Raw genomic sequence first — 22,798 nt, 5'->3', positions numbered from 1 at the left:
TTGGTAGGCGGGTTGACCTTATGATGCAGAATATAAAATTAGCTAAAGTTTGGACAATGGGTGTGGTACTGCCCATTTTTAAAAGAAGGTAATTTAAAAGTTTTGCAAGCTGTAATTTGGCAGTCCTTGAAGATACCATGATGAAATTTGGCAGGAACGTTACTCCTATTACTGTATGTGTTCTACATAAAAATTAGGAAAATATGATGACGAACACGCCCACTTTAAAAAAAAAAATTTGCAAGTCAAATTTTAACAAAAAATTGAATATCTTTGCAGTATATAAATAAATTATGTCAACATTCAACTCCAACATTTGTCTCCAAAACTCTCAGCTGAGTATGTTGTTGTTGGTATTATAGCAGTGATTCGCCCCATCCACTAGGTGCGACCGATCACAAATTTTCCTCTAACGGGAGTCCAAAGAAACTTACTGTTTCAACAGGGGTGGACCATTTTGAGAGGGTTGTTAGAGGCGTTTGTTCCACGTTACAATTAAAGAGATGGTTGGTGTCATGTGGGGACACATTACAAGCAGGGTATACATTTTGTATGTCGGGGTTGTTCTGGATAGGTAAGAGTTTAACCTGGTACAGTATCCAGATCGAAGTTGAGCTAGAGTGACTCGCGTTTCCCTGGGGAGTGTGCGTTCCTCTTCCGCAAGTTTTGGGTACTGTTCTTTGAGTACTGGATTCACCGGGCAATTCCTGGCATAAAGGTCCGACGCCTGTTTGTGGAGTTCACTTAGGACCTGCTTGTGTTTTCTGGCTTCATACGGCTGAGTTCTCAGGTGCCGTATTTCCTCCAGATGACTGCGTAAGCCCCTGGGGGGTGTTGGCTCATCAATCAGATGTCTGTTGGGATGCCCAGGTTTCTGGGTATTCTACAGGAACTGTTGGTTAGCATCTCATTTCTCTCCCTGATGGGGAGTATTCTCGCCCCATTATGTAGAAGGTGTCCTGGGGACATAAGAAGACAGCTCGTTGCGGTTCTGAGAGCAGTATTTTGGCAGGCCTGTAGCTTCTTCCAGTGAGTAGTTTTTAGGCTTGGCGACCATATAGGGGACGCGTAGCATGCAATCGGCTGGCCAATTGCTTTGTAAGTGGTAATGAGCGTTTCTTTGTCTTTTCCCCAAGTACTGCCAGCAAGAGATTTGAGGATTTTATTACGGCTTTGAATTTTCGGTACAATTGCAGCTGCATGCTCACCAAAATGTAGATCCTGATCAAACGTCACACCCAAGATTTTGGGGTGTAGGACAGTCGGTAGCGTGGTGCCATTGACGTGGATGTTTAAAATGGCCGACATTTGGGATGTCCATGTTGTAAATAAGTTCGCGGAGAATTTAGTGGGTGATAATGTCAGGTTTCGCGAGGTGAAAAAAACTGGAGATAAGCCGTTTATTTTGTTGCAAAGCTCATCGATCTGTCGGCCTGTGCCTGTTGCCGGTATTGTGCAGTCATCGGCATAGGAAACGATAGTAACTCCTTATGGGGGCGAATGTAGCTTTGATATGTAGAAGTTAAACAAAAGTGGGAATAGGACACCACCCTGTGGCACCGCTTGTTTAATTCTTCTTGTTTTTGATGTTCGTTTCTAAATTGCACCGATGCCTGCAGACCACCCAGATAATTTGCGGTCCACCTTTTAAGACATGGGGCAAGGGTAGACCCTTCCAGGTCTTGCAGTAACGTGCCATGGTTGATCGTATCAAAAGCTTTTGATAGGTCTAGCGCAACGAGTACTGTTCTATGGTGGGTGTTTTGATTTAAACCGCAATTTATCTGGGTGCTAATGGCATTTAGCGCAGTGGTGTTGCTATGGAGTTTTCTAAAGCCACACTGGTGACAGGCTAGCTGCAAATTTGCTTTGAAGTAGGGGAGCAAAATGGCTTCAAGCGTCTTGGCTACTGGCGATAGGAGAGATATCGGGCGATATGACTCTCCTATGTTAGCTGGTTTCCCAGGCTTTAGCAGCGGGACCACCTTGACCATTTTCCATTTTTCGGTAATGACAAAGGTGGAAAGAGACAGGTTGAAGACATGTGCTAAATATTTGAAACCCTCTTTCCCTAGGCTTTTAAGCATCGACATGGTTATGCCGTCTGAGCCCACTGCTTTGGATGGTTTAGCATGGCCGATACAATCCTGAGCATGTATTGTTCTGTTACACCCGAACTTAGCGTACCTTACTTGTTTCAAATGATACAGATTTGAATTTACCTTATAGTCATGCTGAAGTGAATGTTTTTGTTATAATTTTTATGTAAAATACGAATCTTTTAGATACTCTGTCGAAAAAATCTTCATAGATATTTACCCACCCTGTTGTACTTAAATTCAAATGTGAAGCTACCCAATCGGAAATAGATCGGATATAAAGTGCTTTAGGAGAGCTGCATTATATTCTTATGCCCAAAGCTCATACATATCATCATTACACCTCGTCAGCACGGGCAGGGACCATAAATCTTCCCAAAAATTTTCGTTTGACCACTTCAATTCATTCTTTCGCCATCGTCTATATTTTCGAGCCATAATACCGGACAGATAAGATGAGAGACTAACAGAAAGTTACTTTTGTTGAATAAGATTATTATTGACTTTCAATTCAAAGTAGTACAAGTTGGCTAGAGTGATTCCCCGTCGAATTTCTAAGCTGAAAATGTTAACACTCTCATTTCTATATCACATATTACGTCTATCTATTAAGCCTCAGTTATTTGACTAGAAAAGAAAAACAGCATTTTGTGTATGATATAGGTACATTAAAATTTCCGACTGGTTATATTTAGCGTGCATTGCACGCGGGAATAACCAGCTGATCTCAAGCAATCACCAGCTGTAATGAGACGGCGGCGAAGCGCTGGCAAACCACATGTTTTTCTGTATGGTCTGATGCAGTCACCATTGTCTGATCGACATCAACGAATTCATTTGTATATGCATAAATAGCTATCATCCGGTGGCAAAATCCTGAGCCAGATAAATTTTGCATGTAAATGCAACAACAACGATTTGAGCCATATAAATCCAGATAGAAGTCTGGTTCAATTTGTGAGCCAGATAATTTGTTAATTACTTCTTTTTAGGTTGGCAACGCGACCTTTAATATACCTACTTTTTCAAAAATAGATGTCGCTGCTTAGCCTTTCGCCGTATGAGTTAAATGAAAAACAGCGGCGACATCTGCTTATCACATTTCACCTGTGCGAAAATTTCACATCTGCTTCTCAAGTCTCTCAATGATCCAGAGCATTCCCGTGAGAATTGAGCGTGAGCCGGAGCTGTGAACTCACTGAAAGACGGCAATAGACTGTCTCGTACTAAATATTTAACCGGCATCCCTTTATTATGTATCACTAAACTCAGAATTTAAAAAAATTTCGCTAAAAATGTAAACGTCTTGAGAATATATATTCCGGCACTGTAGGTGCTATCTCTACACTGAGTGGGTGGTTCCCGGATGTATCCTTTTCCGTAGGTTAGGTTAGGTGGAACTGGCCGGTTAATTAGACCTCACATAGACCGAATGTGTCCATAGTATTACCAGAATTTAATTGACGATCAAACGTATAAAGAGCGAAGAGACAATCGCAAATCAGTGCTAATTAATAATATGTAAATATGTTTGTTTGTATTTACACTGTGATATTATAATTAGTTAAATAATCAATCTTTCTGAGGATGACGCAGTAAGCGTCGAAACGCGTCAAAGTAACACAAAAACAACAAAGTGCACTTATTTAAAACGACCATGAAAGCTCTACCCAGCAAACCGTATAGCTTCAAATTGGTCTAAATAAAAATCGCAAACGTAAGAACCCCAATCAGCTGCCCGACTTATGTTATATAATTATTCCGTCTTCTTTGCAAATACTAGAAGTTTTCTAGGACCTATATTAATTGCTGCCTCGAGACCTGGCAACACTGCCGCCCCTAATTACTCGAGCCTTGACTTGGTGAGCGTATGATACGAACACTGCAGCTCGCACTTCCTATACCTGATGTTATTGACGAGGCCTACCTTATAAGCATGTCACGCCAAACGGCAATGTCCAGTTAGTATGCCAATTGTCAGTCTTAAGTCTTCTCTCTTCAGAGATATCAGTCACTTTGCGTGTCTAATATCGTGGGATTTCCACATGATATTAGAAATTTTGCAGTTCCGCGCTTCTGTCCACGCCTTTCCTGCTTGGTGGATCATATAATCCTGTCTTCTTTTGATTTCGCCCAAACGGATTGGGACGTTTACCGTCGATGAAGCGAGTGATGCACCCTCCTTCTCTAACTCATTGGCCTTTTCGTTACCTTCTATCCATTTATAACCGGGAATTCCAGTATAGATGTATAAATCCATCTGATCTGGTGGAACTCTTAATCCCTATGTGATATGGAGTAAAAAGCCTGAGGTACTTAGATACATCAAGAGCCTCCAGATACAAAATTAGGCTGAAAGGTCTTGCACAATAGATCTGCACAAAGGTCGCAGTGCTTCCAGACCTACCAATAATAATAGCTGTGTTTTTCTTACTTCTATATACGTTTACGCTTAAATTTTATATGGACTGCTAAGCGACAAACTTTAAATACACCTCTGAAATTGCTGCGCATAAAATTTGTCCTACTAAATTTCAATATGCATTATACTCAGATGTAACTGAAAAATGTGTTTATGTTTCACCCTCTACACTAATTCTATATATTCTATGTATGTCCACAATTCATCGCAACCGATTCAGCTTTATGTTATACCCTATGGCCATCAGAGGGTTGTGTCTCCGCTTTTCGGTATACCCTGTGATGTAGCTAGTCATTTAACCACTGCCGCTAGATGCGTCTCCTAAGCATTATCTAAGCGAGGATAAGCGTTTTTTTACGCGCAAACGTAAACGTATACGCGTGTGTAAAAAAACACGGCTAATAATAACAATGGTCCGGCCTGAGCGAAGTTTTTCCAATGCTTCTTTTCAGGACACTTCTTGATGAAGTACTGTGTGAAATTATTGCCTTAATCGCCGCCTGACTATCAATATATATGTGTATTGACGCGACTGCAGATTAAGCACTCTTCATCCAGAATGTCTGCTGCTTTCTACACGGCTATAATTTCCACCTGAAAGAAGCTGCAGTTATCTCGCAGCCTGTAGGACATACTTATTTCTGGATCGGCACAGTAAACGGCATACCGACCCCTTCGGTTAGTTTTGACCCATCAGTATACACGTTAGACTGGGTCGGTTTATTAACCTACATCGCGCCATTGATTTTTCGATAGGATTTGGGCTCAGGAAAAAAAGTTCCACTACGCATACCCAAAAAATTTATTTTCGAGCCTGCAAAAAAAAAATGGCGAAAGGGTAAATTTTTCGACCAAAACACGTCCCAAAGCCCAAAAAATAGTTTTTGTTTTGTTCAAAAAACCGTTGTAAAAACGTTGGCGATAACAGTTTTTTGAAAAAAAAAACATATATTTTTTGGATTTTGGGGTGTTTTGGTCGAAAAATTGCATTTTTTTTGCAGGCTCGAAAATTATTATTTTTTGGGTATGCGTAGTGGAACATTTTTTCCTGAGCCCAAATCCTATCGAAAAATCGATGGCGCGATATAGGTTAACTTTCGTCCATACAAATCGACCCAGGTTAATACACGTGTATTGTATGTTCTGCCATTTCTGCACCCTGGCGCCAACCCTCCGGCTTAATTTTGGCCCCAGAACTCTTTTGAAGCTCAGACACGAGAGCACATATTCCGTTTGCCCGATATTAGATTGCGCTATACTGCTGTAGCCATAAGGTCTGTACTTAAGCTGCCCCGAGGCCTTAAGCCTTGTTGCCGTTGCTAACGCGATATTTCTGGTCGTTAGGTATGCAGGCGGGATGTGTAGAATGGCATGCAATGCTGCTGTCGGGATAGTTTTTAAGGCTCCCGTTATGCTAATATTGAGACTCTGCATATCCCCTCTAGTTTTTTGGTATACGTACTTTATTGTGTGGGTGTCCACCAAAGAAGGACCCCATAGTAAAGTGTCTGTTTGACAATTGCCGTAAATACCCAATGATAGAGTTTGGGGTTTTGCTGCTTCCTAGCTTCTTTTTGCATGCGTACAATGTCGCAGAGGCTTTCTTCGCTCTCGAGACATTGTTGAAAGCTCCGGCATTGTTCAGAAAAACACCTTTTCTGTAAATCTTGGAAAGAATATTCGACAATGCGTATCTAACCACGATGTAAGTACATTTAAAATGAATTTGAAGGTCAATGAAAAATAATAAATTTTATGCAAAGACCATTTGTTAAAATTGTACTTAATGATTTTTACTTGCCACCCCACGAAATAAATTGACCCAGGACCTCGGCCTAAATCTTACAATAGATATAAAAATATTAAAATCTCCTTAAAATTTATATTCACAAACATTTATCAACTACTCAGCTGTAGAGTGAATACTATTTACCTACATAAAGTCTATATATGCAATTGCGTGCGCAATTCAACCACACCACAGAATTACCAACATACATATGTATTTGTATCTGAGTATGCTTTCTTATTATTGTCTGAATGTTGCCGTGGTTATTGTTTGCTAGCTTTGTTGTCTCGTCGCTTGAAATTATGCTATTAACCACCATTTCTGTATAACTTATATTGGGATTGATGTTGTTGCACTCTTGGTAATGACCTGCTGTGTCAATTTTATTATTTTTCTAGCGAAAAGTAGATTTTCTGAAATACAAATACATATACTTTAAATAAGTCTGCCCTTCCTTAAATTGTTTTTATAAAATTCGTAGTATTACGTTATAACTTCTTTAGGAACCACAATAGGTTTTTACTCGAAACATATTTTTAAGAATGGATCATGAACGGTCACTCGCAATATCGTCAATATTACAGCCATATCGCATACATCAATGATATCAGAGAGATCGTTAAGAATGGAGACGAGAAAATATAACTTTACTGATGAGGGGTTTTTCCTCATAATACCAAAAACCCTATAAATATAGAGTTTACGAGATATTAACTTAAAACAAGTAAGGAAGGTTAAGTTCGGGTGTAACCGAACATTACATACTCAGTTGAGAGCTATGGTGACAACATAAGGGAAAATAACCATGTAGGAAAATGAACCGAGGGAAACCCTGGAATGTGTTTGTATGACATGTGTATCAAATGAAAGGCATTAAAGAGTATTTTATGAGGGAGTGGGCCATAGTTCTATAGGTGGACGCCATTTAGGGATATAGCCATAAAGGTGGATCAGGGTTGACTCTAGAATGCGTTTGTACGATATGGGTATTAATGAGTATTTTAAAAGGGCGTGGACCTAAGTTCTATAGATGGACGCCTTTTCGAGATATCGCCGTAAAGGTGGACCAGGGGTGACTCTAGAATGCGTTTGTACGATATGGGTATCAAATGAAAGGTGTTAATGAGCATTTTAAAAGGGAGTAATCCTTAGTTCCATAGGTGGACGCCGTTTCGAGATATCGCCATAAAGGTGGACCAGGGGTGACCCTAGAATTTGTTTGCACAATATGGGCATCAAACGAAAGGTGTTAATGAGTATTTTAAAAGGGAGTGGGCCTTAGTTCTATAGGTGGACGCCGTTTCGAGATATCGCCATAAAGGTGGGCCAGGGGTGACTCTAGAATTCGTTTGTGCAATATGGGTATCAAACGAAAGGAGTTAATGAGTATTTTAAGAGGGAGTGGGCCTTAGTTCTATAGGTGGATGCATTTTCGAGGTATCGCAATAAAGGTGGACCAGGGGTGACTCTAGACTTTGTTTGTACGATATGGGTATCAAATGAAAGGTGTTAATGAGTATTTTTAAAAGGGAGTGGGCCTTCGTTTTATAGGTGTTCGCCTTTTCGAGATATCGCCATAAAGGTGGACCAGGGGTGACTTTAGAATTTGTTTGTATGATATGGGTATCAAATGAAAGGTGTTAATGATTATTTTAAAAGGGCGTGGGGCTTAGTTCTATAGGTGGACCCCTTTTCGAGATATCGCCATAAAGGTGGACCAGGGGTGACTCTAGAATTCGTTTGTGCAATATGGGTATCAAACGAAAGGAGTTAATGAGTATTTTAAGAGGGAGTGGGCCTTTCTTGACCAGGGGTGACTCTAGACTTTGTTTGTACGATATGGGTATCAAATGAAAGGTGTTAATGAGTATTTTTAAAAGGGAGTGGGCCTTCGTTCTATAGGTGTTCGCCTTTTCGAAATATCGCCATAAAGTTGGACCAGGGGTGACTCTAGAATGAGTTTGTACGATATGGGTATCAAATTAAAGGTATTAATGAGAGTTTTAAAAGGGAGTGGTGGTAGTTGTATATTTGAAGGCGTTTTCCAGATATCGACCAATTTGTGGACCAGGGTGACCCAGAACATCATCTGTTGGATACCGCAAATTTATTTATATATGTAATACCTGCCAAGATTTTAAGGGTTTTTTATTTCGCCCTGCAGAACTTTTTCATTTTCTTCTACTTGATATGGTAGGTGTCACAACCATTTTATAAAGTTTTTTCTAAAGTTATATTTCGCGTCAATAAAACAATCCAATTACCTTACCATATTTCATCCCTTTTTTCGTATTTGGTATAGAATTATGGCATTTTTTTCATTTTTCGTAATTTTCGATATCGAAAAAGTGGGCGTGGTCATAGTCGGATTTCGTTCATTTTTCATACCAAGATTAAATGAGTTCAGATAAGTACGTGAACTGAGTTTAGTAAAGATATATCGATTTTTGCTCAAGTTATCGTGTTAACGGCCATGCGGAAGGACAGACGGACGACTGTGTATAAAAACTGGGCGTGGCATCAACCGATTTCGCCCATTTTCACAGAAAATAGTTAACGCCATAAAATCTATGCCCCTACCAAATTTCAAAAGGATTGGTTAATTTTTGTTCGACTTATGGCGTTAAAAGTATCCTAGACAAATTAAATGAAAAAGGGCGGAGCCACGCCCATTTTTAAATTTTCTTTTATTTTTGTATTTTGTTGCACCATATCATTACTGGAGTTGAATCTTGACATAATTTACTTATATACTGTAAAGATATTAAATTTTTTGTTAAAATTTTACTTTAAAAAAAATTTTTTTTTTAAAGTGGGCGTGGTCCTTCTCCGATTTTGCTAATTTTTATTAAGCGTACATATAGTAATAAGAGTAACGTTCCTGCAAAATTTCATCATGATATCTTCAACGACTGCAAAATTACAGCTTGCAAAAGTTTTAAATTACCTTCTTTTAAAAGTGGGCGGTGCCACGCCCATTGTCCAAAATTTTACTAATTTTCTATTTTGCGTCATAAGTTCAACTTATCTACCAAGTTTCGTCGCTTTATCGGTCTTTTGTAATGAATTATCGCACTTTTTCGGTTTTTCGAAATTTTCGATATCGAAAAAGTGGGCGTTGTTATAGTCCGATATCGTTCATTTTAAATAGCGATCTGAGATGAGTGCTCAGGAACCTACATACCAAATTTCATCAAGATACCTCAAAATTTACTCAAGTTATTGTGTTAACGGACGGACGGACGGACGGACATGGCTCAATCAAATTTTTTTTCGATCCTGATTATTTTGATATATGGAAGTCTATATCTATCTCGATTCCTTTATATATGTACAACCAACCGTTATCCAATCAAACTTAATATACTCTGCGAGCTCTGCTCAACTGAGTATAAAAATTACTATGAATAAGGTAGTAATAATAGCCGTGTTGTTTTTTTACATGCACATGCTGGCTTTGCGATGGGCTCGCCCATATGAAATGTGCCGGTTTGTCAGCAAGAGTGGTTGACGCTCTCAACGATAGTGATAAGGGAGTTCGTTGGGCTTGTTTGAAATGTAGACCAACTGAGATTGATCTTTTCAAAGTTTTCAAACAGGCTCGTGATGGGTTCTCTGAAATAGGCAGGGAAATTGACGCACTGTCCAAGAAATTTATCCAGTATGAAAACTTATTTAAGTCTTTCAAATATCCGGATGACTTAACTAACGTAAACCAACATAGAAATTGTAATGCCTCCTCAAGTGCTCCGACACTCAATGCCGTTGCTGAAGTTCCTCCACCCGTAGTTACAGCACCCCCAACTATCGAATTAATAAATCTGGCATCTCCAAATCCCTTACCAGCTCAGCCATCTTCATCCAAGGTTTCTTTAACAAAGCCTAAAAAATATTCTGCAAAAGATAATCAAGATCCACAAAACCCTTCTACGGAATCCGAACCGCCGTCTAACAATCTTATTGTTGTCCCTATTAAAAAATCTGTTTTTGTGTCAAGATTTGATAAAGACACCACAGAAGAGGACCTAAAGTCGTACATCATCGCTAAGCTTAAATTTGAAAACGTGACAGTTCGAAAATTCAATTTTAACTATCCTAGGGATATTTCGTCTTTTAGGATTGATGTATCCGCACAACATTTTGATACTATATTAAATAATTCTTTTTGGCCGCCCGGTGCTTTTGTGCGGGAATTCGAGCGTAGGCGTAATACTAATATTTCAAATCTTGCTACACTTCCACATAACAATATTGCATCAAAAAACTGAATGTTAAATCGGTCCTAAATTTGTTTTATCAAAATGTTAGAGGTTTAAACACTAAACTAACTGAATTGTATTTGAAATCGTTTAACTGCAATTACAACATTATCGCTTTAACTGAAACTTGGCTAAAACCTCATGTATTTAATTCAGAGATTCTTTGCCATGATTACCAAATATACAGAAATGACCGCTTGAACAGAATTGGAGGTGGAGTTTTGCTTGCGGTACATTCTTCTGTACCTTCAGCTGAGGTTAATTTACCCATTATTGATTCTACAGAATTCAAATGCATTAGAATCAATCTCGGAATGGGTTGTGTCTATATCGCGGTCTGCTATATCCCACCATCTTCTGATCCTTCGGTGTATATGGATCATATTTCCCTGCTCAAAATTGTTAATTCATTGATGAAGCCCATTGATTCGATGATAGTCCTGGGTGACTTTAATATCCCGCATGTATTATGGACCATATCTGATCAGAATATTGTACCTATTACTTCTAACCTGTCCAACAACGAATTTTTAGCCGAAATAACTGAACTTTGCCTTAAACAGATAAATATAATTCCTAACATGTTCGGGAGGACCCTTGATTTGGTATTTGTCGATGATACTTCAAAATATACTCTAAGCCGGGGTGAACCTCTTACTGTACCTGAAGACCCTTACCATCCTTCCCTGGAAATAGCATACGAATTCGAAAGAAATTCTCCGAGTAGCATTGCTACTAAATACGACTCTAGTTTCAGATTTCAATTCGCGAAGGCTAATTTTAGTAAACTTAATCAAACTTTATCTACAGTGGCTTGGCCCAAATATGGTGTTGATATTGACAAAAATGTTTCTGACTTTTATACCACCATTTACGGTATTTTGGAAAAACACGTACCTAAGCGAAAACGTGTGTCTACCGAATCAGTCCAAATATGGTTCACTAAAGAGCTGAAGTCCTTAAAAAACAGAAAATCTCGCTTCTTCAAATTATACAAAAGGTCGGGCTCTCACTCCGATTACTTGCATTACTCTATTTTGCGTCATAAATATTTTGAATTAAACAAAAAGTGCTATAATACGTACATCTGTAAGATGAAAAGGAAAATAACTTGCAATCCGAAAGCTTTCTATAATTTCGTGAACTCTAAACGTAGGGTTAAAGGGTTTCCCTCTGCTTTAAAATACCAGGGTGATTTGTCTAGCGACGATCAAGATATTGCTAACTTCTTTGCACAATTTTTCAAGTCCAACTATTCCAATGAATTTAATACTTTTTCAAATGAATATCCATTTCAGCTTAACTCACTTAACACCATTAATATTCCAGAAATATATCCGGATGAAGTTTTTTCATATTTAGCGTCTTTGAAAGAATCTTACAAGTACGGTCCTGATTTAATTCCCACTTGTTTTCTTAAAAAATGCGCTGAGCACATTTATCAGCCTCTAACTGATTTATTCAATATGTCCCTAAAAAGTGGAGTCTTTCCTTCTGCTAGGAAGGAATCTTTTCTCATACCCCTTCACAAAAGTGGTAGTAGGTCGTGTGTAGAGAACTATCGAGGAATAGCAAAGTTGTCGGCCATCCCAAAGTTGTTTGAAGCTATCGTTACCAATCAGCTAACATTTTCCATTTCTACTTTGATTGCAGAACCGCAACACGGATTCTGTAAAGGCAAATCTACCATTACTAATCTACTTGAATTCACAACTCATGTTTCTAAGGGATTTAGAGAAAATCTTCACACAGATGTTATTTATACTGATTTCAGTAAAGCATTTGACAAAGTATCCCACTCCTTACTTATCTACAAGCTGGATCGGCTTGGCTTCCAACCTGGTCTCACCCAGTGGATCTCGTCGTATCTCTGCGGTCGAACGCAAAAAGTTATTTTTAAAAATAATTTTTCAAATGTCATCGATGTTCCCTCTGGCGTCCCACAAGGCAGCCACCTTGGTCCAATTCTGTTCTTGCTATTTATTAATGATATCTGTACCGCTATAAAATATTCCAAAATCTTAATGTATGCTGATGATGTAAAACTTTTTAGGTCTTATGCGTCTATCGAAGAACGTCCCTTGCTTCAAGGGGATTTAAACTGCCTAGTTACTTGGTGCAACGTAAATTCAATGCCGCTGAACCTCAATAAATGCAAATTCATGTGCCTATCTCGAAGATCTTTGCCAGCAGCCTCTTACGTAATTAATAATTTTTGTCTTCTATCAGTAAACTATTTTGAGGACTTGGGAGTCACGATAGATGCTAAACTTAGTTTCAACCTTCATATTAATGCTACTGTCAATAAGGCTAGAGGTGTTCTTTCATACGTGAAACGGTGGTCCAAAGAATTTAGTGACCCTTATGTAACTAAAGCCCTTTTCATCACCTTAGTTAGACCGATACTAGAATACGGATCAATAGTCTGGAATCCACAATATCGAGTTCGTGCAGATAGACTTGAATCAATACAAAAGCAATTTCTACTTTTCTCTTTAAGGAATTTTCAGTGGGACTCTGCGTATAATCTTCCACCTTATACTAGTCGGTTAAAGCTTATCAATCTTCCAACTCTTGCAAGTCGTAGAGAAATGCTAGGCGTTATATTTATGGCTAAACTCCTGAATGAACTGATTTCTAGTCCAATTCTTTTGAACGAAGTAAATTTCAACGTCCCATCACGGGTGTCAAGACATTACAAACCTCTTCTTTTGAGGCAGTGTAGAACTAATTTCGAATTAAATGAATCTTTTCGGTGTTTGTGTCATGATTTTAACACTCATTCTAATTCATTTGATATAACGGATTCACTTTTTACCATAAAGAAAACTGTCTTATCCTATCTTAACTCTTAACAAAAAAAAAAAAAAATCAAATAAATTAAAAATGTTCACTTATTTAACAATGTAGTATATATATGTATAATTTCTAGGCAATTTCTAACTGTTATGTATAGTACTCAGCTGATGATTTTTATTCTGTAGCTGAGCAGTTTTAGATCTCGACGCTTAACAAACCTCCGCCTATCAACAACTCGGCAATAACAAATCCGTGCGTCATGCGGATGCGCCCCTCGCGCCGGTCGGGCGGGCTTTGGAGGGTTTAATCCGTTGGGTATTATTATTATTATTATTATTATTATTATATGCCTCTACGTTTGCGGGTAAAAAAACGCGTATCCTCACTTACATAGATAATGTTTAGGGAGACCCATATGGCGGTAGTGGTTAAATAACTAGATACAGAACATGTACCGCAAAGCGGAGACACACACCTCTTTTGGCCATAGGGTATAACCTATAGCTGAATCGGTTGCGGTGAATAGTCGACACACACCATTTGTAGAGGTAACAAATAGACACATATTTCAGTTGCATCTGAGTATAATGCGTATTGAAATTTAGGAGTACTAATTTTCTGCTCAGTAATTTCAGAAGTGTAGATAAAGTTGAACTCTTAGCAATCTATATAAAGTTTAAGCGTAAACGTCTATAGATGTAAAAAAAACACAGCTAAACTAGATATTAATATAAAGTAAGGGCTCCCTAAGAAGAATACCCGACTGATTAAATCAAAAACAAAAAGTCGGAAGAAGAATATAATATAATATTCGAAGATTACTACAACTAGGCTACACAAATATTTGATTGGCAGAATAAAGCTTTTATGCATTGGATTTAGAATTGTGAAAAAAATTTGGTTGTGCAGTTTAAAAAGTTGATCATATTTTAATGAAAAAATTATCTAGATGTAGAACAATTGTATTGCTGTTGAAAAGTTTAGGAATTCGCAAGTGTAGTTTACATGCTTAAACATTTCCGGCATTTAGAACAGTAAAGCTACTAAAATAAATATCCAGTTAAAGTAATTTTAATCTTGAAAGACTGTAGCCCACTTTAGAGATCTATGATTTTATTGTCATATATATTCGATTCCTTGATCCTTCTTCATTTCGCCCTTCCTACCGAGTCGTGTCACAACATGACATAGGCAACAGAGCCGCTTGTTCTTGATTCGTTGAACTATATCTAGTACAGCTTAACATTTAATCTTCTTCTGTACTCGTCATCGCCAACTCTTTAAGGACCGTAACTGTTTCAAAAAACTTCTCTCGAACACTCCCAAAGCTGTATCATCTGATAGTGACTTGTACAGCTTAATTTTTTTTTCAACGAGAGAAGACTTGAATTTCTAATTGCCTTTTTAGTCCATAGTGGGGTTTGCTGACAAGCGCAATTCTTCGTTGGATTTATAGGCTGCCATTTTTCTTTGTGACAGTGATTGTTGCCCAAATAAAAAATTAAAAAGAAATGTTGGAAATTTTTGTACTGAATTTTTCGGACGAATGGGAAAAGCCCTAGAGTAAACACAACTTAGGGCGAGTTCGTATAGGTTGCTCGGGTCTTCAGCATACACCAGTAATTGTACGCTATGGCTCCAGAAAAATTTAGTTCCATTGCTGGTATTATTATTTTCTCCAGCATCAAATTTAAGAGATCAGACAATGGAGCGTATCTGTCTGAAACCTCGTAAAGTTACGAATAATTCGAAGTAGTTTTTAGGATCTCTGACTGACCACCTGAGAACACAGCGGTATGTAGAAGAAAAACACAAACAGGTCCTTAGTTATATCCACAAAACGCCGTCGGACCTCTATGCCAGGAATTGCCCGCGAACACCGTTCTTAAAGATAAATACCCTAAACTCACAGAAGAGGAAAACACTCTCCCAAGGGAGATGCGCGTTACTTTACCTTAACTTCGATCTAGATAATGTAGCAGGTGAAACTCTTACCTAATCAGAATCAACCCAGACATATGTACATAATGTATATCATATATAATTGTAATGTGAAGCCAACGTCTCTAGCAACCTTCTGACTCGGGTCCACTCCTGTTGAAAATGCAAGTTTCCTTGGACTCTCGTTAGAGGATATTGATTAAAAATTTTTGAGTGGTCGCCCCTATTGGATAGGACGAAGCACTGCTAGAACAACAGCAACACTTCTGTCTGAGATATGAAGTCGCATTCATAAGGTTTAATCTGTCTAATCTCTTCAATATTTCGCACAATGTGCATGACAGGACCATGTATGCGGTACTAAGAATACCGATTTCGTGCGGAAAACATTTTGATTCCAATCGTCAGCCATGTACTCGTTTGGCGATATAATGTATGGGAGCTGGTACATGCGCTTCATCTACGCCTCGACACCGTATTTGAGTAGTTCTGCAAGCAATCCATTAGCATGTTCGGCTTTTTTAAAAGCCGTATATTAATATTCATACCTCAGCATAGTCAGGTCGTTAGTTCAATCCATCGCGGGCTCCTGTTTATCAACTTCCATGGGTGTTCATCACTGCCTACGCTCAAAAAGTCAGAGAGGTGTTGGGTCCATTAAATCATGACCCTCCGGGCATTGGTAACCATGTTGTCATTTTCGTCCCTACAAGAACTCGCTCCTATGTCTCTGCTGTTCTCGCGCCTCCCTTTTTTTCTGAAATGACGAATATATATGGTAAATAAAATTTAGAAATAAATCTATTTTCTATTAGTCTGTTCCTTCTTCAGTCCCTTCCTCTTTGGACGCCATAAACTGCTGACAAAAAATAAAGAAATGTACTAGACAAACCAGAATTTGGTATACCAAAAAATTCAGCTGATCAGTCAGCTGGTGGAGGAGCCAACATACACAACTAAATTCGTATTTATATGCGCATACATATATATAGTGTATAAGTAAATGGAAATACTTATTTCTTCGGCGCCATCCACTAGTTCTCCGGACTGAGTTCTGCTATTGAACTGGAAATACAAAAATTAACGTTCATTAGGTAGGTTCTTATTTATCTGAATAACTATAAAGCTTCTGCGTACAATTTTATTTTAATGCAAACTTTCAATGATGCCAAAAACCGGGTTTGGAAGTTAGTTGATATTTTGTTGTTGTTGTTGTTGTAGCGATAAGGACACAGTCCGAAGGCCTTGGGGACTGTTATCGAGTTGATGGTCCTTTGCCGGATGCAGATCCGTTACGTTCCGGTACTAAGCCCAACCATCTCGGGAACGATTTGGTATGACCATATGCGACCTTCTGAGCCCTCCCACCCTCCCACCCCCTAGATCCATGAGGAGTTCGGGGTCGCCAGAGCCTCGACTGTTAATGAAATAGGATTCGCCACGGATACACTCAGGGAAAAAACATTGTAAAATCAATGAAAACGTGCTTAATCCAAGCAAAAACGTATTTAAAAGTGACGTAAATATGAAAATTTTTATTTTAAAAATGTGCATTATAAAGTTGTAAAATCAAGTAAAAAGATATTTGATTTAAACATTTTCCAATTTCATTTTAAATACATCACGATTTTGAATCAAAAATGATCACATTTAATTTAAAAATTTTCCTTTTTGATTCAAGCATGGGTTTTGTTAATTTAAATAACAAACGCATTTGATTTAAAAATATTTATATTTAAATCAAATATGAGTTATATCGAATCAAATACCTAAATTGTTGAATTAAAAATGCACGTATTCGTTTTGATAATGAAACATTTTACTTTTTCGACTTCACCACACTTTATTTATTCACCTTTTTTAAGCCATACAAAAATTGTTAGTTATAATCAAAAACTTAAATCTAAAATCGTACTATCAAAAATGCCTTATTATAATTTTATCATATTAAATTCGGCATTTAAATGAAATGAGCTACATATATATTTATATATAATAAAGTTATGTGTATTATTCAAACAAGTTAAGATAATCAAAACTGATCAAAACATCAAATGTCTATTGTTTTGTTACAGAATAAATACATGATAAATACAACGTTTAAAGATATTTTGGTTTTGCGTATGTTTTGCCATTATTTATAGAATATAAATGTAATGGTTGACTTGTAAACATAGATATATTTATAACTTTTAAAACGTCTTCTTTCAAGCCAACTTCATAGGAATGAAAATGTTGGTCGAAGCTTTTAATATATATAGGATAGCATATAATATAAAGATTATTATTTTGATACAGAAATGATTTAATTTTGAATAATTCAGAATTATTGTGAGAACATAAATAATAATTGCTTTTATAATAAGTGCCTTTATAATGTACTTCATTTAACAACATTACATTTTTAAAATTAATGGGTTGATTGATATTTATTTTAAAAAAAAATTCCTCTTTTGTTAAATCTAGAATTTCATAGCTTTTATAACTAATAATTGATTCAAATGATTTTTCATTATCTAACAAAAATTTAGAAAATTTTATACTTGACTTTATTGCTATAGAATATGGAGGATTAACTCTCGAAGTAATGCTGTTAAAATATACTTTAGCTTCTTTATGCTTCGCTTCGAAACGCATACTCCAAATATATTTAAGAGGTCCGCAGTTTTTAATAGCTGTGGGGTAGTGCACAAGAAAATGATGTTTGGGCTTTAATGTCCCAAAAAGCCGAATATGAATAGAGTGATGCGATTTAATTAGCTCTTCCAAGACAACCAGCTCTTCAGTAGCTATTTGAGGTTTTAATATGTATTCTATTATTTGCGTTAAAATTAAAAAAAACTTCCAGTGCTCGTTATCGCGTGGTATTAAGTCGCCTATCATTAGGGGTAAAAAATGAATAAAACATGCCACTTCAGATGCGGACATTTTTAAATTATAATTACTTAATCTTCCGGCTTCTAAAGGGTGAGATTTATTGCCTATTTCTATTTCGCCAAACTGAAAAAATTGTTTTCTACTGTTAATAATATCGAGTGTTATGACTTCGTCTTTAATCAAATTTAGCAAAACATTACAAACATCATATATGCAAACTCCTTCGAAAACATCATGCATTAAATCAAATGTAAAATTTTCAGTCACACTAAAATATTTTAAGTTATCAAAAACGCAAACTTCCCTTATTCCTGTTTCATGATAATTATTTTCTGATAAGTCTTTGTAATAGTTCTCTTCATTTCTCAAAGCTTCTTGCTCCTCTGATACATCGCTTCTCATTTGGTCTTTTGTTCTAGTGCAAACACGACAGAATCTCTTAGAATTGAATGATTGAACAAACCCCATTATGCTATTAACGGCTAAATTGTCTCCTATTACTAAACCTAGCACAAAATGAACTTTTTTACTTCCATTTTCCGTCACAATTTCAATACCTTCTTCAAGGAGCTTTAACTCATGTACAAGGTATAGAAATGAGTTCTCAACACCGCTGGATTTAACTATTTTTGTTGAAATGAAAGCTCCATGGAAAATGTACTGTAGTTTGGACAACAGGTGTTTTGGCATTGATGGAAAACTATAATAACATCCACATATCGAGTACGTATGACTGCCGAGAGCATTATTGATTTGGAAATCATCAAAATAAAGAATGTATGGTATAACTAATTCAGATTGAATTTTATCTTTTCGTGCTTTAAATATTCTGCCGCTGACAAAGTTTTGTATACTACTTTCTTTTAAGTATTTTTCTGTATTCTGTAATGTGCTCTGCAAAAGGCATGGAATCTCAAAAATAGCTTTGAACTGAAAATTTAATGGCATAATGTATATGTCGAATGATTTAGGAGCTAAGGTTGGGATACCGTATTTTGTTGTTTCAGTAACAGATTCTTTGATGGTGATAGTCTTTGGATGTTCATATAAGTTAAGTTCCTTTAATATCTTAAAGAGTCTATACTCAGAGCTTATATCTTGAAAAGGGTTTTTACAAAATTCTAGTAGTAGTTGCAAGTCATCATTAATATCACTAATAGCCTCTGAGTTTAATACATTATGTATAATAAAGGATATAGACGAAAGTAGAGAAGATACCATAGACTGAATATCGATTACTTGTTTTCGTGGCAAATTGTTTTGAGCATACAAACTTAAAGATAAATACAGCGCCTTCTTTAGATTTTTAGTTTCATTAACAATATTTTGCACTGATAAATTAGCACCATCTTGTGTTTCCGTTTCTGTACTTGAACTATTACTTAAAATCGGTAACAACATATCTTCCGTTGGAGCTACGTTTTGTGCGGATGTGCTTTGAAATTTTGTATGAATATTTTGCAAATGATTGCGAAAAGAAGAAAATTTTGTGAATAATTGATTGCAGTTATCTTGCTTACAACGCAGTCGTAAAAGTTTCGTAGAAAGCTTATGATATACTTTAAAATGACATATTAAGGCGTCAGCTTCTGAAAAATTTTTGTGACACTTAAAGCAAAAAAACATTTTGAACGAATTAATTATTTGTCATAAAACTCAAAAGGGACGTCAGGTTTGCCGACTTGCAGTCATATGAAGTATAAATTTCAAAAAAAAAAGTGTTGTATGAAAGTCCAAGAAGTTTCACATGCCTGAGGATATTTTAGAGAAAGTGTGTGAAAGATTTTGAAACAGATATCTAAACATTCTAGAAAGGACTCAAATTTATATAATGTTTTATCAAAATATATATAAAATCCTATAATATCTTCCTCAACTATTCCTTCGACAATTATGAAAGGCTGTATTGTCATTCTTACAGAGTAGTACATACTTATTAACTCAGTAATTTTTCTTTCGTAATCGTTGATTGAAGTTAATAGCAAACCAAAGCTTTCTTGTGCGTCTGCTATTGTGGCCTTTTTCCTTATTTTCCCTCACGAACTTTGAAACCTCGACGAAGGTGGAAGAACTCCATTTAGAAGCGTTGTAAGAATGTAGTCTTGTGTATCTAAAAAAAAAACATAAATTAACGTAAGCGCATGGATTTTGTAGTGTTTTGTTTTTGTTTCATTACACTTGATCAGCGTTTATGTACCTTTTTTCGTTGAAGCTTTAGCGAGAGAAAAGAGCTGCTTGCAAAAATCGTTGTGTAGATTAACTTCATAAAAGCGTTGTATTTTTTCGGTAAAAATTTCCCATTTCGAATATAAACAATTCTCCTTACCAGGATACATGATCTTAAAATCAAGGTATATCTGCAATGTGTGGATGTGTTGCTGGGAAATTCAAACTAAGTATGTATGTATGTATTTTCATAGTTACCAGTTCAGGAGCCCGCGAATCAGTATATTTCGGCCAGGTTTGGAGAAAATCAATATTTGTTAGTTCTTTTAAGTCATTCTGTCTCAAGTTAAATGTTTTTTGCCATTTATCTTTGACTTCATTCCAATCAGCAATGCTTCTACTGAGAGATGTTTTCAATGCTCTACATATAGTAACATCAATTTCAGGAACTTCGTCATTTTCGGTGGGGGCCCCAGTATTATCACTAGCAGGTGATGGTGTGTTTTGCTCAAAGCACATGCTCTTCCTTTTCTTACTGCGTTGGTTAACATATTTCCCATATAACTTTCCACTAGTGCATTTTTTAACCTTGCGCGGAATATAATAGTATTCCTGGCAAATTAGAAAAACAGGTGGCAGAATTAGTTATATTTTTTAATCAATTTTATAATAAATATATTACCCGAGCACCATTTTCGTTTGGAAAGAGATTTATAATCTGCTCGAGCAAATTTGCAAAATCCTTGGCTTTTAGTATATTGTCATTTGCTATAACTTCGTCAATAACTATGCTTATGAGGTCGTCACGGTTTCTGTTGGTCAAATGTTGATTTTTTTTGTAGGATTCTAATAAAAGCTTCCCCTTGCAAGTTTGTTGGAGTAAACTTAGTAAATCCTTGTTCAAGAAAGGATAGTTATTAGGGGTATTTAGATCGAAAATAATTTATTAAACTTACTTTGTTGAGACAGTGAGGCGAAGAAGATGATTGACTTGACGGCATAAAGTTATTACTTTGTAACCATTCAGTTACTTTGCTTGGCATCGACATGGTTTCATCATCTATTCCATACTATTAACAAAATAAAATATGTGAACGGATAAAGATTTTTTAAGAATTTACCAATGTACATACGCATCTCTTTTTTCTTCCAAATAAATAATTTCTCTCTAAACTCTACACGTAGACCCAGCGGCGGAATGGCTTCCTGTAGGTCAGCAGCCTTTAGAAATTGCAGGCTTCTGAAAGTTATCTGCGAAGCTGCAGGTCGTTGTCAGATATATGTAATAATAGCAAGTTATTAGCTCGATACAAATATTTATTTGTTAAGTAATTACTCACCTTTTAGGAATGGCAAAACGTCGACCAAATCAAACTCTTTCAGCAGCTCTACCAACTTCTCCTCATCCTGATTGTCAACAATTTGTGTGGTAGTAACAACTACTCCTTCTAAATTTGTACACACTTCTTCAGATTCCACGTTCTCGAAATTATAAATAAAATCATCAATTTGCAACGAGTTGTTCATTTTGTTCACAATATATCAAGCAAAATCCACAAAATAAATTTTTTGTCAGAACGGACAGCAAATAAAATCAACTAAACTCAGCAAACTGCTTCTTCTTACTTATGCATGAGCCATACTTTTAAATATGAACATGTTTAAAATAAAGACGTTTATGTTTGAACTAAAGTGGTACATTTTTGATTCAAGTATGGAACGTTGTAATCGCACGCAATTTTTAAAATGAATATGTCAATATTAGAATTAAAAATGCAACATTATTAATTCAAATATGAAACATTTTAAAATCTAAAATACACTTTAATTTTAAAAATGACATATTTAATTTAAAAAGATTTTGATTTGTTTTGAAAATCTTCATTTTTAAAATAATAATGTCCTCGTTAAAAACGTGCATATTAAAAATAAAAATTTTATTTTTGATTTTAAAATGCAATTTTTCTCTGAGTGTAGGTAAGGTGAACAATTGGGTTTGGAGAAACTATGTATTGCACTGGCAACCTGAAAGGGCTGCGCTACACAAACCCCCTTGAATCCGGTGTTTTAGTCGCCTCTTCACCCAGAGAAAAAACAACATAAAATCAAAAAAAAAAAAAACGATATTGATTCAATAAGAAACATTAACGAAAGTCTAGTAATGTCGAAAATTCTTATTTCAATATAGAACAACTTTATTTTAATGTTGCGCAATATTCAACATATTTAATATTTTTCGGCATTGATTTAATATTTGATTCTTATGGAATTGATTTGTCGTCTTATTGAATCAATATGAAAGAATTATTAAATTAATAGTGAGCATTGTTGACGCAAAACAGAAGCAATATTAAATTCATAATGCCAATTATTAATATTAAATGAAAACGTTATTAAATTAAAAACGTACATTATTAAATTAAAAACGCACGCTATTAATATTAAA

At 36.2% G+C, this 22,798-nt stretch overlaps 1 protein-coding gene and 1 long non-coding RNA gene across 3 annotated transcripts in view; one reads left to right on the top strand and one right to left on the bottom strand.

Annotated features, from left to right (window-relative positions):
* The window catches only part of Ypel (Yippee-like), a 94,891-nt gene that overhangs the window by 35,166 nt on the left and 36,927 nt on the right, over positions 1-22,798 (top strand). The gene's annotated exons all lie outside the window — the stretch shown is intronic.
* Positions 20,224-20,895, bottom strand: LOC137249192 (uncharacterized). Its single transcript, XR_010952283.1, has 3 exons — positions 20,611-20,895; positions 20,384-20,543; positions 20,224-20,296 (listed from the first exon to the last, which is right to left on the bottom strand). It is a non-coding gene; the product is annotated as an uncharacterized lncRNA (long non-coding RNA).

This window comes from Eurosta solidaginis, chromosome 4 (genome assembly GCF_040869045.1).
Source record: "Eurosta solidaginis isolate ZX-2024a chromosome 4, ASM4086904v1, whole genome shotgun sequence".
In the NCBI taxonomy this organism is placed as follows: domain Eukaryota; kingdom Metazoa; phylum Arthropoda; class Insecta; order Diptera; family Tephritidae; genus Eurosta; species Eurosta solidaginis.
Note: the sequence above shows the minus strand (reverse complement) of the source record. Positions and strands in the feature narration are given on the sequence as shown.